We start from the raw sequence: 16,099 nt of genomic DNA, 5'->3' as shown, positions 1-16,099 counted from the left end.
ATCCAACCCCACCTCAGAACAGCTGTGCAGCTGGACGGCTAAGTACTACCCAGGAGAACACCTGATGGTGACTAAACCCTAAGCTGCACAGTATACAAATACAGTAAAATTTATATAAAAAACATGAAAGAGAAAAACAAACATGAAAACAACCTATCAACAGATTTGTATAGAAACTGCCATAGGGTTGGGCACTGGCAAGGGGAAACGGACACTCACACTGAGACAGTCAGCAGACTCGCGGTGGCTGCACAGGATCCGGATCTCAGCACCGCGGAGATGGAAAAAACCGCTGCTGTCTCCTGCAGGCTCCGTCTCAGCTTACCAGCATACACGCGCAGGATGACCTGTCGTGACCTCTACGCGTTTCGTACGAGATCCGGATCCTGTGCAGCCACCGCGAGTCTGCTGACTGTCTCAGTGTGAGTGTCCGTTTCCCCTTGCCAGTGCCCAACCTTATGGCGGTTTCTATACAAATCTGTTGATAGGTTGTTTTCATGTTTGTTTTTTTCTTTCATGTGTTTTTATATAAATTTTACTGTATTTGTATACTGTGCAGCTTAGGGTTTAGTCACCATCAGGTGTTCTCCTGGGTAGTACTTAGCCGTCCAGCTGCACAGCTGTTCTGAGGTGGGGTTGGATCCCCTCAGAGTTTGTGTGTATTTTTAATAAATTACCTTCCACTAATCCCTGGTGCGCATTTGTGCATTTTTTATTATTTAGTTGGATACCTGCAGAGTATTCCAGTACTCGGTGCGGCCAACTTGACAACAGGGATCTGCTGATCCAGCGACGTAGTCCGCGATGGCATCCGCCTTGGCGTTTGGTGATATCCACACCGGAATTCACCCTAAAGTGTCTGTTACCACAGAGATGGTCTGGTCTCAAACCACAGGCCGTGATCACCACGTGGCGTCTTTACTGTGTCCCTGACACTATACAATAAATGGGGAGGCGTCCCTATCTAATGGTGGACTTCCCTGCAGCAACCACAAGCTACATTGAGTCGGGGCCTAAGGGGGAAGATCTGGCCTAGTCCAGGGAGGCACTGCGCCCTGGACACTACCTGCTCCTCTGAGGTCCCTCTTCCAACTGGCGTGGTCTCCTCAGCGTGCCAAATGTATCTCTGTCTGAGCAGGGGAATCCGGCTGCCCTATTGGCACTAGCTGTGCATGTGGTTGGCCACTCCTGAGACTTCTGGGTCTTGTAGTTCCCCCTGCAGACCTTGGGTGTAATGGCCGCCACTTGTATGCCTCCTGCGCATGCGCGATGTGGGGCAAGATGGTCGCCGCAACTCGGAATACACTATGCGCATGCGCGAGTTCTTCTGCACATGCGCGACCACATCAACACGGTGGCCCCCTGCGATCGGGTGCGCTGCAAACCTCCCGGCGACCCGGTCACCCAGCACATCCTCCCTGCACCTCAGAGACTAACAGCTGTCCCCCATTTTGGGTATGCGCGCGCATGCGCGATAGAGATCTGCGCATGCGAAAAGAGGTGCCGGTAGTAGCGGCGGCCATTAGATACATTTCCTGCAGGGGAACTACAACCCCCAGTAGCCAGTGGGGCTGCAATACCACATGGCACGCAACAGCCAGTAACCACATGGCACGCAACAGCCATAACAGTAACATTAGAACAGGAATCCCTCCCCCGAAGAGCTTACAATCTAAGGGGCAGATCCTCAAAAGTGCGAAAATAACGTTACCTTACCTAATTAGGTAACGGACATTATTTTTCCTCCATTTAAGGGCTGCGAGGATTCCCTGCAACATGATAGATACATTTGGCGCGCTCAGCTTTGTGCGTCAGTTGGAGCTGGGACACAGAGAGGTGAGAGTGTATGTGTGTGCAGGGTGTCAGTGGTCCCTGCACAAGGCCAGAGACCCCATACAGGCCCCAGCTAGGCCCCGACTCCCACTTAGATTGTGGTTGCTACAGGGACAGACCCTCTGGATAGAGACATTGCCCTGTAGTGTATGCAGTGTCAGGGCACAGCAACAGGACACCATGCAGTATCTGCGGCCTGTGGTCTGGGACCAGACCACCAACAAGTATAGAGACTCTCTTCATGGTGGGACACTTCAGCGGGAGTCCATCCAACGTAGAGGCGGACACCGTAGCTGGATCAGCGGATCCCTGTTACCGTTCAGCAGTACCTGGGTGCTGGACCACCTGGGCAGGTAGTCCAGCAAGTGCACCAACTATACTGTACACACTGTGGGCAGCACTATCACACACTTCAGGGTGGGTTGGCTACTGTGGACACCAGGTTGGTTAGGTGCCCAGGGCACCTCAGTATGTTGGGGGACACTCCACCGGCGTGCAGACTAGCTGGTTGGACAGTGGGATACAGTGTGTGCGTAAGGCCGTGCGAGGCCTGAGTTATATGTATTATAGTGTTACCAATTGCATGTCAGTAAACTTGTTATTATACACGCTGTGTGTACTTATTGTGTTGGGTCCTGTGAAGGGGTTATCCGGCGCTGTCAGGATCCCTCACAGGTGGAGGCGCTGTCACCGGACGGATCAGGTACATGCCCGGCTCCCAGCAGCGGAGGTTCAGGCCTCCTGTAAGCCGCAGGGAAAAGCACCACTTGCACACTCAGTAGCCACCACATCTCCCATAGGGTGGGCGAAACAGCGCTACAGTATATTTGAGTTAGACCGGCAGAAGTCCAAAACAGATGAAGTACAGACCAGGGTGTATTATCAGGAGGGAAGAAGTTAAAGTGAGATAATTGGTTGACATGATACAGTTAAAGTGTTTATAAGTTGAATTAAAAGTTAAAGTGTTATTATATAAAAAATAAAAGGGAAATTCGGAAAATGTACATTGCATGGAACAAAAGGAAATACCTTACTAAGAAACCTGCTGTATTATGCATGAAGGAAATGTATTTTATGTATAAGATTGTATAATCTCCAATAAAAATATATATATATATATTTATTGTTTTATTAAATAAGGCTTTCAATACTCTCTGCTTAGCTCACACATACCTCTCTCCATCACAAAATAAATCGAAAAGAAAACATTATTTTGGTCACTTCATCTGCCACAAAATATATTTTAAAATGACATTACATTAAAATATATGTAAAATATCAATTGTAATTATAAATAAAAAAGGTATCCCATTTGCTGTCTATGTAATTTTCAGTGCAAAAAGGTTAGATGTGCCCATTTTAATTAATTGAAAAAGCCTGGTTGTGAGCCGAGCACGTGTGTTCTAAGCGAAACTTCTTTGTGTTTTGTCACTGAAATTGTATTTTGATGTTTTTGATTGATTGAAAGACTTTTGAGAGTATAATTTACTGTGGCAGGTTTGCTTATAAAAATACTGGCACTGTGGCAGGTTTGCTTATAAAAGTACTGGTACTGTGGCAGGTTTGCTTATAAAAGTACTGGTACTGTGGCAGGTTTGCTTATAAAAGTACTGGCACTGTGGCAGGTTTGCTTATAAAAATACTGGCACTGTGGCAGGTTTGCTTATAAAAATACTGGTACTGTGGCTGGTTTGCTTATAAAAGTACTGGTACTGTGGCAGGTTTGCTTATAAAAGTACTGGTACTGTGGCATGTTTGCTTATAAAAATACTGTTTGCTTGCCTGACCGCATTTTCATTTGCATGAACGACTTTGAGTGCTGTGTGAATTTTGAGCCAGCAAAGGGGGGGGGGGCGTGCGAGCGAGTGTGCCCCAGCCCGATTGTGGCGCATTTTCGTCTCCATGAAGGAGTTTTAGTCCTATGAGAATTTAGGTAGGTGCGAGCAAAGAAGTTTCACTTCAAAAAAAAATGTTTAGACAACTGTCCCAGAATTACCCCAAAAGGTTGCCAGGGTACAAATCAGGCACTTGTGATATTAGCAATTGTGCTCTCTAGCAGCTAATGGTAACACAGCTTCTCAGCTTGTGATTTGGGACTACGCAAAGGATGAGTTATGTGACGCAAAGCTTCTAATGAGATGTGGGAAGTTCTGCACCTCTGTGACCAACGTTGTCTTCCTTCTGTCTGTGACTGTCAAAACATCTCCCATGTATGTATCTATATCGTTATTATTTAGCGCCATCCATGCACATAGCACTTCACAGCAGTAATACACGGGGCATAATATTATAACATAATGGGAGTAAGCGCTTCAGACATAACAGTAACATTAGAACAGGAATCCCTCCCCCGAAGAGTTTACAATCTAAGGGGCAGATCCTCAAAAGTGCGAAAATAACGTTACCTTACCTAATTAGGTAACGGACATTATTTTTCCTCCATTTAACGAGCATCCTCAATGCTAATCATATGCATAAATAAAGTCCGTTAGCAAAATCAGCATTGTTACGTTTATTTATTTATGTATAAAATATTTTACCAGGAAGTAATACATTGAGAGTTACCTCTCGTTTTCAAATATGTCCTGGGCACAGAGTAAAACAAATAATACATTTTTACAAGTACAGTTACATAAATGAACAGGGACCTGCGTTTTCCACTACACTGCACATGCGCATTCGGCAAACTTTAAGGTGCGTTATTAAAAGGTACATTATTAAGGCAGTGCTACTAACAGATATTTTCATGTTACCAAAAGTTAATAATGCGAATCTTCTAATAATATTGAGACATTTATCATTTTTACACATTAAAATTTTCACTTGACTGAATAAACATGGGGGTAAAAATAATGTATATCCATACATACCTCAACAAGATAAATTAATATTTCGTTTCTATTAATGTACAATTAAAAAAAAAAAAAAGAAAGGACCTACTTCAATTATAATTGTACATTAAGAAAAATTAAATATTAATTTATATTGTTCAGGTATGTATACAGATAATGGTACCCCTATACTTTATACAGTAATTATTACAGCATATGCCATACTAATTCACACAAGCATAGCACTTTAATAACTAAAAAACATAATATAGTTTATGATGTTGAGTTAAGTTTTACACTTAACACAGAGAGAAGGGGTGGCTCAATGAGTAAGGACACTGACTAAACGATTACTCTCAATTTGAATCAATTCCCTGTGTCAGCTCCCTGTAACTTTGGAAAAGTCACTTTCTCTCTATCTCCCTGTGCCTCAGGCACCAAAATCGTGGATTGTAAGACCATCTGGGCAGAAACTGTGTCTGTAATTCCTATGTACTGCACTATACTGAAATAACGCTATTTATTATTACATTGCTTTTAGGCTATTCCAAGAAATAACACAATGCTCCCTGCTTTAGGGGGTAAGGGCAGCTTTCAGCAGGTGCTAAGTATCTTGCATTATCCCCGAAGCTGCTACGTCGTTTAGTTCATTAAAATGTATATTTTTTAAGGAAAATGGCTAAACAGCGAAGCAGCTTTGGGGATATGCGTGACGGAATACGTTAAAATGAGATAGCGTAACCTTAAAAAATTATCTACCCCCAAGTGTGGCATTAACTTTCTAACAGTCTGCACCATGTGCAAGAAACTGTTTCTTACATTGAACACGGCTACTCAAACTGGTGCAATGCATCGAAACACACCGTTGTCTGCTTCAAAATTGCCTTAGTACATAGCCCCCATAATGTGCCAATCTCCCTGCAGCCACTAGTGGAACGGCTAATGTATTAGTTTGGTACTTGGCATGAATGTCAGACAATAGAAGGGTAGAAAAAACATACCGTCACAATAAATACTTATAAATGTACTCAAAATATTATGATGTATATTTAAATGTAAATCTTCTTTGGACACACCAGAAGCTGGATTTCCTATCATGTCATACTCGATACACCAGCGGTGTCCAAGAGGAATTCAAAGCTCGCCACACTTGTGGTTGTCGTCTTTCTATATTCGCCACATATTTGTATCAGTCACAATAGCGTCGTGCTCATGAGTTGTGACGCCCGCCACGTTGCACCTGTGCCAGGGCCAGGCTTTCCCAAGGCCCAGAACTACAGTTTCCACTCGCCCCCTCCCCCTGTTTGCCTTGCGAGACCACCCCCCCTCTCTCACTCACCCCCTCTCCCTCCTCCTCTCTCCTCTTCCCCCAATACACACACTGAGCTCCCCAACCCCAATACACATAACCCTCATCCCCAATACACATAATAAACCCCCACACGCCAAATACACATAATAACCCCACACACGCCAAATACACATAATAACCCCCCACACGCCAAATACACATTAAGAAAAGAAAAAAACACATACCCCCATACCTCAAATACAAATAAACCACCCCACACCCCAAAAACGCATACCCCCCACAACCCAAAAAACATACCCCCCACACCTCAAATACAAATAAATCCCCCACAACCCAAAAAACATAATAACGTACACATAATAACCCCCTACACTTTACCTGGGGGGAAGACTCCGGTGCCACATGGCGATCACAGAAGCGAGACCAACTTCTGACGCGCAGGGGTGTTGCTGTAAATGAAGGCACCAGCCGAGCGCCCCGCAGCCGCCGACCAGCCGAGCGCCCCGCAGCCGCCGACCAGCCGAGCGCCCCGCAGCCGCCGACCAGCCGAGCGCCCCGCAGCCGCCAGCCAGCCAGGCGCCCCGCAGCCGCCGACCAGCCGAGCGCCCCGCAGCCGCCGACCAGCCGAGCGCCCCGCAGCCGCCGACCAGCCGAGCGCCCCGCAGCCGCCGACCAGCCGAGCGCCCCGCAGCCGCCGACCAGCCCAGCGCCCCGCAGCCGCCGACCAGCCCAGCGCCCCGCAGCTGCCGACCAGCCGAGCGCCCCGCAGCCGCCGACCAGCCGAGCGCCCCGCAGCCGCCGACCAGCCGAGCGCCCCGCAGCCGCCGACCAGCCGAGCGCCCCGCAGCCGCCAGCCAGCCAGGCGCCCCGCAGCCGCCGACCAGCCAAGCGCCCCACAGCCGCCGACCAGCCAGGCGCCCCGCAGCCGCCGACCAGCCGAGCGCCCCGCAGCCGCCGACCAGCCGAGCGCCCCGCAGCCGCCGACCAGCCGGGCGCCCCGCAGCCGCCGACCAGCCGAGCGCCCCGCAGCCGCCGACCAGCCGAGCGCCCCGCAGCCGCCGACCAGCCGAGCGCCCCGCAGCCGCCGACCAGCCGAGCGCCCCGCAGCCGCCGACCAGCCGAGCGCCCCGCAGCCGCCGACCAGCCGAGCGCCCCGCAGCCGCCGACCAGCCCAGCGCCCCGCAGCCGCCGACCAGCCCAGCGCCCCGCAGCCGCCGACCAGCCGAGCGCCCCGCAGCCGCCGACCAGCCGAGCGCCCCGCAGCCGCCGACCAGCCGAGCGCCCCGCAGCCGCCGACCAGCCCAGCGCCCCGCAGCCGCCAGCCAGCCAGGCGCCCCGCAGCCGCCGACCAGCCGAGCGCCCCGCAGCCGCCGACCAGCCGAGCGCCCCGCAGCCGCCGACCAGCCGAGCGCCCCGCAGCCGCCAGCCAGCCAGGCGCCCCGCAGCCGCCGACCAGCCAAGCGCCCCACAGCCGCCGACCAGCCAGGCGCCCCGCAGCCGCCGACCAGCCGGGCGCCCCGCAGCCGCCGACCAGCCGAGCGCCCCGCAGCCGCCGACCAGCCGAGCGCCCCGCAGCCGCCGAGCAGCCCAGCGCCCCGCAGCCGCCGACCAGCCGAGCGCCCCGCAGCCGCCGACCAGCCCGGCGCCCCGCAGCCGCCGACCAGCCCGGCGCCCCGCAGCCGCCGACCAGCCCAGCGCCCCGCAGCCGCCGACCAGCCCAGCGCCCCGCAGCCGCCGACCAGCCGAGCGCCCCGCAGCCGCCAACCAGCCGAGCGCCCCGCAGCCGCCGACCAGCCCAGCGCCCCGCAGCCGCCGACCAGCCGAGCGCCCCGCAGCCGCCGACCAGCCGAGCGCCCCGCAGCCGCCGACCAGCCGAGCGCCCCGCAGCCGCCGACCAGCCGAGCGCCCCGCAGCCGCCGACCAGCCGAGCGCCCCACAGCCGCCGGACAGTTGCACTGCCAGTACCGCCTTTCGCCACATGTGGCAAGTGGTGAACGTATCTGACAGCGCTGCTACAGACTATTGCATTAACACTGCGTGATTATTGCTGCCCAGTATTGCACTTGTATAACGCAGTTACAGGGTAAGGATGGGCGCATTCGCAGGCTCAAAAGCCAAACATGGATTTGAAGTGAATTCTGAGGTTTGAGATGAAATTCAAAACAAACTTTTAAATCCGAGAGAAATAAGGGCGAAAACACAAGAGTCTCGTCTTCAAATTATTTTTTTTTTCCTTTCTAAATTGGGTAAACATTTGGGTTTGCAAATGAAAAACTTGTGATCAAGTTTGTAGAAAACTGTTCACTACATTTCGAAATTCTTGTTTATTTTAATTTTTTCCAGATTTCATAACAAACCCAAAACCAAAACACCAATGTCTTTAGAACCAAAATTAAACCAAAAACCAAAACACCTTCTGTATACTGGTGCACCTTACTACATTTATTCCATATGTGTACAATAATACCATACTGGGGTATTTACATTGGTTCATTAAAGTAGTGTATTTCAACTGGTGTTACAAGGATCCCTGTGTTCCGCGGGCATTCCTCTAGATTCACTGGAATTTTCAGGTCATTTGACAATGGTACCAAATACAGAAGAATTTACAAAACATTTGTCTCAGACGCGCCATTAGAGATGGTTGGGGTTCCTTACAATGAATCTGATCGCAGACGCACTATTAGAGAGGGTTGGGGTTCCTTACAATGCATCTGATCGCAGACGCACTATTAGAGAGTGTTGGGGATCTGCAGAATTTCACAATATAATTATAGTGGTCCTTAACCAAAAAAAGTTTGAAAACCGCTGCATTAAGGATTAGTAGACTTCCGGTTTATCTTATTATTATTGTAATCATTGTTAACATTGGTAGTATTATAATTACAATTACAAAATGCAACTTTTGTGCAGTTACTTAATATCTTGGGAGGACATGCACTTGGTGTATTGTTAAGCAACAATACAGCTACAGAATATACAATTCATATTTCTAATTACAATTATTTATTTATTTATTTATAAAATATTTTACCAGGAAGTAATACATTGAGAGTTACCCTCTCGTTTTCAAGTATGTCCTGAGCACAGAGTTAAGACAAATAATACATGGTTACAAATACAGTTACATCATGTCCGTGTGGAACATTCACTATGAGGTCAGATTCTAAAGCAAATTATATTTACTTTTATTTAAATGAAATGCTGCTCTCACAACAACAACAAAAACAGATCTTTTTGTTTCATTAATTTCTTAGATGATCTTTTCATAGAGTTATGAACATGTGCCTTTCATGCTAATGTTTCCTAACACGTTTACATTAAATAGGTGGTTATTTACATTTTTTAGAAATCAGAAATCTCAAAAAAGATTAATGTTGATCACCTTGTTTTCCTCCTAAAACAAAACTGTAAACCATGTTTCTCCTATAAATGTCAAAAATACACTTTAAGGATGGCACACAATACTCCCAAATATACATAATCCTTATTCTACACATCTGTATAAACTTTTGCACATAGATCAGTGTTAGTAGTGTTATTTATTATATGGTATATCATTTTAAATTATATGGGCATATCATGCATATGTTTGATTTATTTGAATTATTTCACAAAAGTTTAGTGTTTATATAATTAGCATTTGCAGTGATTAAATCTTTAACTTATTTGAACCAGAGATATATTTTTTCTAATTCGTTTCTATTGACCTCATATTCATAAATACTGTGATGTGTATTTATATTTCACAATATCTCAGTAATATTACAAAACATTTCAGACAATGCAATATTTGACATTTAAACTGTGCTGAACTAAAGCATTACCTTATTTTTCTGGTTCAAATTGTTACTAAAGATTTTGGAGAATACTATATACAACTTTGTATAAGGCAGCAGCATAACCAACAACTGCATAGATATAAATAATACTAAAACATACATGATAATTAACAAGTATACATATCGAAAAGCAGAGGGAAGAAAAGTATTATTATTTTTTTAATAATAAAATACCGTTTTAAAATATTATGTACTAATGCAATTTCGGTTGATCGTTTTCTGAAAACGATGAGATATTACAAAATAAGAAAATAAAAATAGTCCAATGATATAAAGTTTGTATCTGGAGATCTACAACTAGGTTTCGTATTTTCTCTTATCCGACTTGATTGTAATTGTGTCTCCACTCCGCGTGTAAACTTCAGGAGTTCACATGAGAGTTTATTTGCAATGACTTCTGCATTTGCAGGTTGACCGTATTTTTGTAAATTGGAGTTTTTTTTTCTCATCGGATTTCCATTTCCAAACACAAAATTATAAAAAAAAATGAACGAATTTCATCAGATGTCATGCAGTAATAATTACATTTCCCTGGACAGCTAAACAAGATGTTTGTGGTGATGTGGAAGCGAATTAAAAAGTATTTAATAAATTAAGGAAATATATCTACTGTTTCCCCCCGAAAAAAAATACCCTTTCCCTTTTCTCATTTGTGTTTCCCCTGCCCCTGATTCATTTGTATTGTTTATCCTAAAATCTTCTGCATCAAAAGCTGGAAAGAAACACAAATAATCAAACTGTGGGTAAACGCAGGGTGTCAAACCCTGTCAGTCTGATGTGCAAATATCCTTTATACCTGTACTGATTATAAATGGCATATGTTATAGGAAAATGACACCTTATTATAATCCACATAAAAAAAGGTGTCAAGTAATACCCGAGCGATGGAAAGTGTATGTCAATATACAATGAGATGGGCGATCAAACAAAATGGAAAATACAGGTGTTACTATATTTGATATGTATTGTATAACTATTAGATATGAGAAGTGATTTGATACCTGAATCAAGATGAACCCAGGAGAGCTGACACCAGACAGGTAGGGATTAGGTGCAGGGGTTTGGCTTGGGAAGGGTGAATCTTTTCTCCAGACTGAAAAATGATCCTGATCCAAGCAGATGTCAGGTTTCTGATCCGGCAGAATCCCTCTGCTTTCTTTGTGGCTTTGATTTAATCATGAAGCAGTATCTGGTTATCCGTAAGGTGTCTTCTTATCAGTAGATGCAGGAGGTGGGCGCAGAAGAGTATTGATCGGCGAGTCTGCCAGCTCAACTCTCATCTACACCAAGAGCCCATGAGAAAGGGGAGGTGGTCGTTTTTGGGACAGATCTGAAACTTACTGCTGCTCCGTCCTCTCTCCCCGCCCCATCCAGAGACCAAATGGGAGTAATTGACCTGAAGTACTTGGTGCGCATGTGTGATCATTATAAGTCACCTTTGGCTCTTCAAAAAAACAGGAGGTGCTGGCCCAGCGAGGACCTGTCAATTGTTAGTGTCACTAAGTGGAGAGAGTTGTTGTCTAAAGACAGTGACCTTGATTGAATATCAGGATAGGGATCCCAATGGACTTCAATAAAACGTTTTTTTAATTATTATTATTATTGTTATTATTAGGGCACTTTGGAATATTTACCCAAATTATGTAGCAGCCCAGCATGAAGGTTCTGGTTCTGGTAGTTGTGTGAATGGGGATTGTTAGGGTTTCATGTGTAAAATGGTCCCTAATAATTGTACAGGTGACTTTAGATCTAAAACCAAAATAACATCCTCACTCCCATCAGCTTAACATTTCAAGGCCTTCCAGCACTGAAACATTTTATAGAAGCAAATCGTGTGAAATCTTATTTATTTTTTATTTTTTAATAAATCAGTTCTGTAGTATTAGATAATAGACTGTTTTTTAATTCCCACTCTTAATGCTATTTTTTAATGAGTTTTAAATCATCCTTGACTTTTTATAGCAGGTTGTAGCCCACTTTACAAGCAGTGCAAATCTTTGTAACACTTTCCTGTTTGGGATAATTTGTTGCAAATTTTCCCAGCAGTTTGAGCTGCAAACTGTAACAATAGATAATGTTTTCTTAGAAATATCAGGATACATTATAGCTGCTGAATTACACTGACTGAAGGATCGCTTGAAACAGAAAGGCAGCCATTAGGTTAGGCACACAATCAGGGTTTTTAGAGATTCATAAAAGGAGCCCTAAACAATTGCAAGTTTAGGTAAGAATGTAGGATGATAAATTGTCACATGCTTTATATATTTAAAAAGGAAGGGGAACTGTAGTATTGCAGCTTTTACTGCACTGAATAATGATCGCTTGTCCAAAGTATTCCAACTCATACAAAACCATTTTTACTTCCAATTCTTTATGTCTCATGGTTTAATTACAAACATAAAGGCTGTCATTTCTCAAAGGCTGTCATCTGCAAATCTCTCAATATTAGTGGGGGTAAAACGGCAGCAGCTTAATCCAAGAAACAACATCATATGGTCAGACAACAGATGAGGTTGAAAAAAAAGACATATGTCTAAAACGATGTGAGATACTCATATTATATTTCTGTTGCCCCGCAGGAAGCTAAGGCTGCGCTTATAGTGCCGGCGATGGCAACAGCGACGCAACGTCACGGCAAAACAAATGCATTGCCGCCGTCGCGTGCGCTTATAGTAAGCGCAATGCGACAGCACAACGGCTTGGTCGCGATCGCTGGAAGTCATCTCAATTTGATTTTTCCAGCAACCGCAGCCTGACCGTCGCGTCGCCGGCACTATAAGCGCAGCCTGACCGTCGCGTCGCCGGCACTATAAGCGCAGCCTGACCGTCGCGTCGCCGGCACTATAAGCGCAGCCTGACCGTCGCGTCGCCGGCACTATAAGCGCAGCCTGACCGTCGCGTCGCCGGCACTATAAGCGCAGCCTGACCGTCGCGTCGCCGGCACTATAAGCGCAGCCTGACCGTCGCGTCGCCGGCACTATAAGCGCAGCCTGACCGTCGCGTCGCCGGCACTATAAGCGCAGCCTGACCGTCCCGTCGTGTCGCCGGCACTATAAGCGCAGCCTGACCGTCGCCGGCACTATAAGCGCAGCCTGACCGTCGCGTCGCCGGCACTATAAGCGCAGCCTAAACAACAAAAAACTCCTATTGAAAGCAAGATCATTGTATATTCCATCACTATATATATATATATATTGGTGTTTTATGGGAGAATTTGACAAGTTTCCCCAAATATATAGCCAAATAAACAGTGATTATTATAAATCAGTGGCAATTGGCTCTTTAATATGATACATGAATTATACTTAACGATAGTGTGCACTCTTCATGAACAAGAAGCTGGAGCCAATTAATTGCTGCCATATAACAGGGGTTTGGACAATGAAAGCATCAATTTATAAGGCATGTTACAGAAGCACAAACATTTGCAAATATTACTGTACTACCCAGTGATGATCAAACAAAGCTCATTATTACCAGTAAAGCAAACGGCATTTTTATTCAAGTAAAAGGTTCATTGTAAAATCATTTCACATTAAACCGGTCTATAGGACTTAAGGATTAGCTCAGCCTTTGAAGTGGGTGAGCCCAGTGTCAGCTCCTTGTGCAAATCACTTTATCTCGAAGTGCCTCAGGCAACAACATTAGATTGTACGCTCTGCAGGGCAGGGACTCTGTGTGCCTGAAAAGTTCTATGTACAGCGCTGTGTACACTGTCAGTGCAACGTTAAAGCACCAGTCCAAGCTGCCGTTTTTTTGTTGTTCCCCCCCCCCCTTTAATATGTGCATCAATACAATCCACACAATGATAAGTAATTAACTAAGTTGCTGATTGATCCGTCCTCCTGTGATCGATTGGCGAAGATTTGGCTCAGGGGTTCACTAAATAGCTGTCAGTGCAGCAGAAGAGGACCAAAGATGCAAAGTTATGTGGGAAAGATCATGTACCAGGCAGTCACTAGATACAATTGCTGCACTGCTAGAGAGAGGGCAGGGCTCAAAAAGGGGTGTGCCAGAAGAGGAAGGGGATGTGACTTTGTAAATGGTTGCTATAGAAACAAAAAATGCTTGTTATATTATAATACATTACATGTCATTCAGGGTTGTTTTAAAATGGTTCACACGTTATAATCAGATTATCATATTCTGTAGGCGTCCATTTGTCTTGTTTATTCCTCAACAAAAAATATCCTCCAAGGTGACGGAAGCCATCGTAGCTTCTAACTTTCTGCCCCAGACGCAACACACTGTGCAGCGGTGGGGCCTCTCGCAGTGAAGAGGTTCACATCAGCATCCGCTCTCTCCCTGACCAAAGTTGTGTCTGAACTTTGCACTCCGGCCTGGAAGTAGAAGGGTTAACGTCTTGCTGCTAGGCTGTCTTTCCATCTCTTGCAAAGCACCCAGGAGAAGTGGCGTTAGCTCTCGACGGAGGAGATCCACATTTGGGAGTTATTTCGGGCACACCTGACACACTATACCTGGGGTTCTATACATTAAGGCAAAGAGAAGTGTCCGTTGGCACATTTCCTTTACAAGTGGTTTATTTGCACCAGCGGCAGACGTCGTGTTAATCCGAATTATAGTGCAGATCCTTTAGCTGAGGGGGTGTTCACAGTAACTACGATCTGGCCCAGAAAAGGCAGGACGTGACAACTACACAGCATGTGATACATTCCATTATAATAATGGTGACCATAAGTCCTCTATTCCTCCCGTTGTCTGTCCAAGTCTCAGCACAGGAAGGCCGCCAAGTCTCCCGGCTACCAAATTATATGACAAAATAATGCCTCATATTTAAAAAAAAAAAAAAAAAAAAAAATTCCATTGGTTTTCTTGGGAATTTTTTAGCGCTTCTTAAATTTGCTGCGTTTTTTTATTTGTATAAATGACCCTTCAAGTCTGTTAATACCAAGAGCTGCAGGGGTCCAATATGCAAGTATCATTTTATTTATACAGCGCCAACAGTGTACGCAGCGCCTTCCAAAATTGCCATACAAGGTCAGTAAATGACAGACAATGGGGATAAGTGCAAAGGCAGACACTGCCCGAAAGAGTTTACAATCTAAGTCTATTTATCAGTCTCCTCGCTGCAAAACTATGCACCAGATGTATCATTGCAAACGTGTGATATCAACTTTTAAATATATAAAAGGTTTCAGCAAGCCCCAGGGGGGGCATGTTTCAGGGAAAGAGAAGTGCTGGAATTAGAGTGGTGATGCGTGCAGCCGATTCCCCGGTCTGCAGGGAGCTGCAGACCAAAAGAACGGGGGAGGGGGGCGTGGCGAGGGAGTGACGGGGGCGCGGCCATGACATCACCCAGCAGGTTCGCCCTCATTGGTTGAACCGCCGGGGGGTGTGGCTTGGCGCTCCGTAGCGAGTCCTGCTCTCAATTCTATTGAGAGCAGGAGCAACTCGCGCCACAGCGCTGCAGCCCCCCCTCGCAGCGGGCCCGGCGCCATTGAGGGGAGGGCTCTCGTCCCTGCAGCGTCCGCCACAGCGGGCGCTGCCATAGCCAGCGGGGTCCAGCCCTAAAGGAATTTGTATACTGCACACCACAAACAAAACAATGCATTCAATATTACCGGTGCTGCTGGTTCAAGGGGTTCCTGTCCTGGTGATCCTGATCTGACCTGAAGATAACGAAGATCCAACGCAGAATGGATTTGCTAAACAGAAAATGTATCGTGCCACACAACGTTTCGACCGTTAGGTCTTTCTCATGCCTGTCACTGGAGAAAGACCTACCGGTCGAAACGTTGTGTGGCACAATACATTTTCTGTTTAGCAAATCTGTTTTGCGTTGGATCTTCGTTATCTTCAGCTGAGATTGGAGGGTGGCAGGCAAAGGGGAAATGTGAGGAAGTACTTCTTCACAGAAAGGGTGGTGGATTCATGGAACCGCCTCCCAGCAGAGGTAGTAGGGGCTAATGCAGTAAGGGGATGTAAACATGCTGGAGATATGCATAAGGCTGCGTCCATAGGACTTCAGCCGTGCGGAGGCGCGCGGAGGCTGAGGGAAAGCGGGTGCTTTCCCTGGCCTTGGTCCGTGCGCCGTCCGGGGGCATGTCGGGGGGAGGGGGCCTGGGACGTCACGGAGCTGGTTCGCCCTCATTGGGCGAACCGCTCACGTGACCGGCCCTGCGCTCCCGTGAGCGCCAAATCTAAAAATTTAATAAGACACACGCTTCCGCACGCTAGCGGAAGCGTGCGCGAGCCCCTGCTAAAGCCGCTCTCATTGCGGCTGCAGGGGCTCACTGAGAAGCGTCAGTGCGCCTCAGCAT

Source organism: Ascaphus truei, chromosome 2, assembly GCF_040206685.1.
Source record: "Ascaphus truei isolate aAscTru1 chromosome 2, aAscTru1.hap1, whole genome shotgun sequence".
NCBI lineage: Eukaryota > Metazoa > Chordata > Amphibia > Anura > Ascaphidae > Ascaphus > Ascaphus truei.
The sequence above is the reverse complement of the archived record's forward strand: the minus strand, read 5'-3'. Positions refer to the sequence as shown.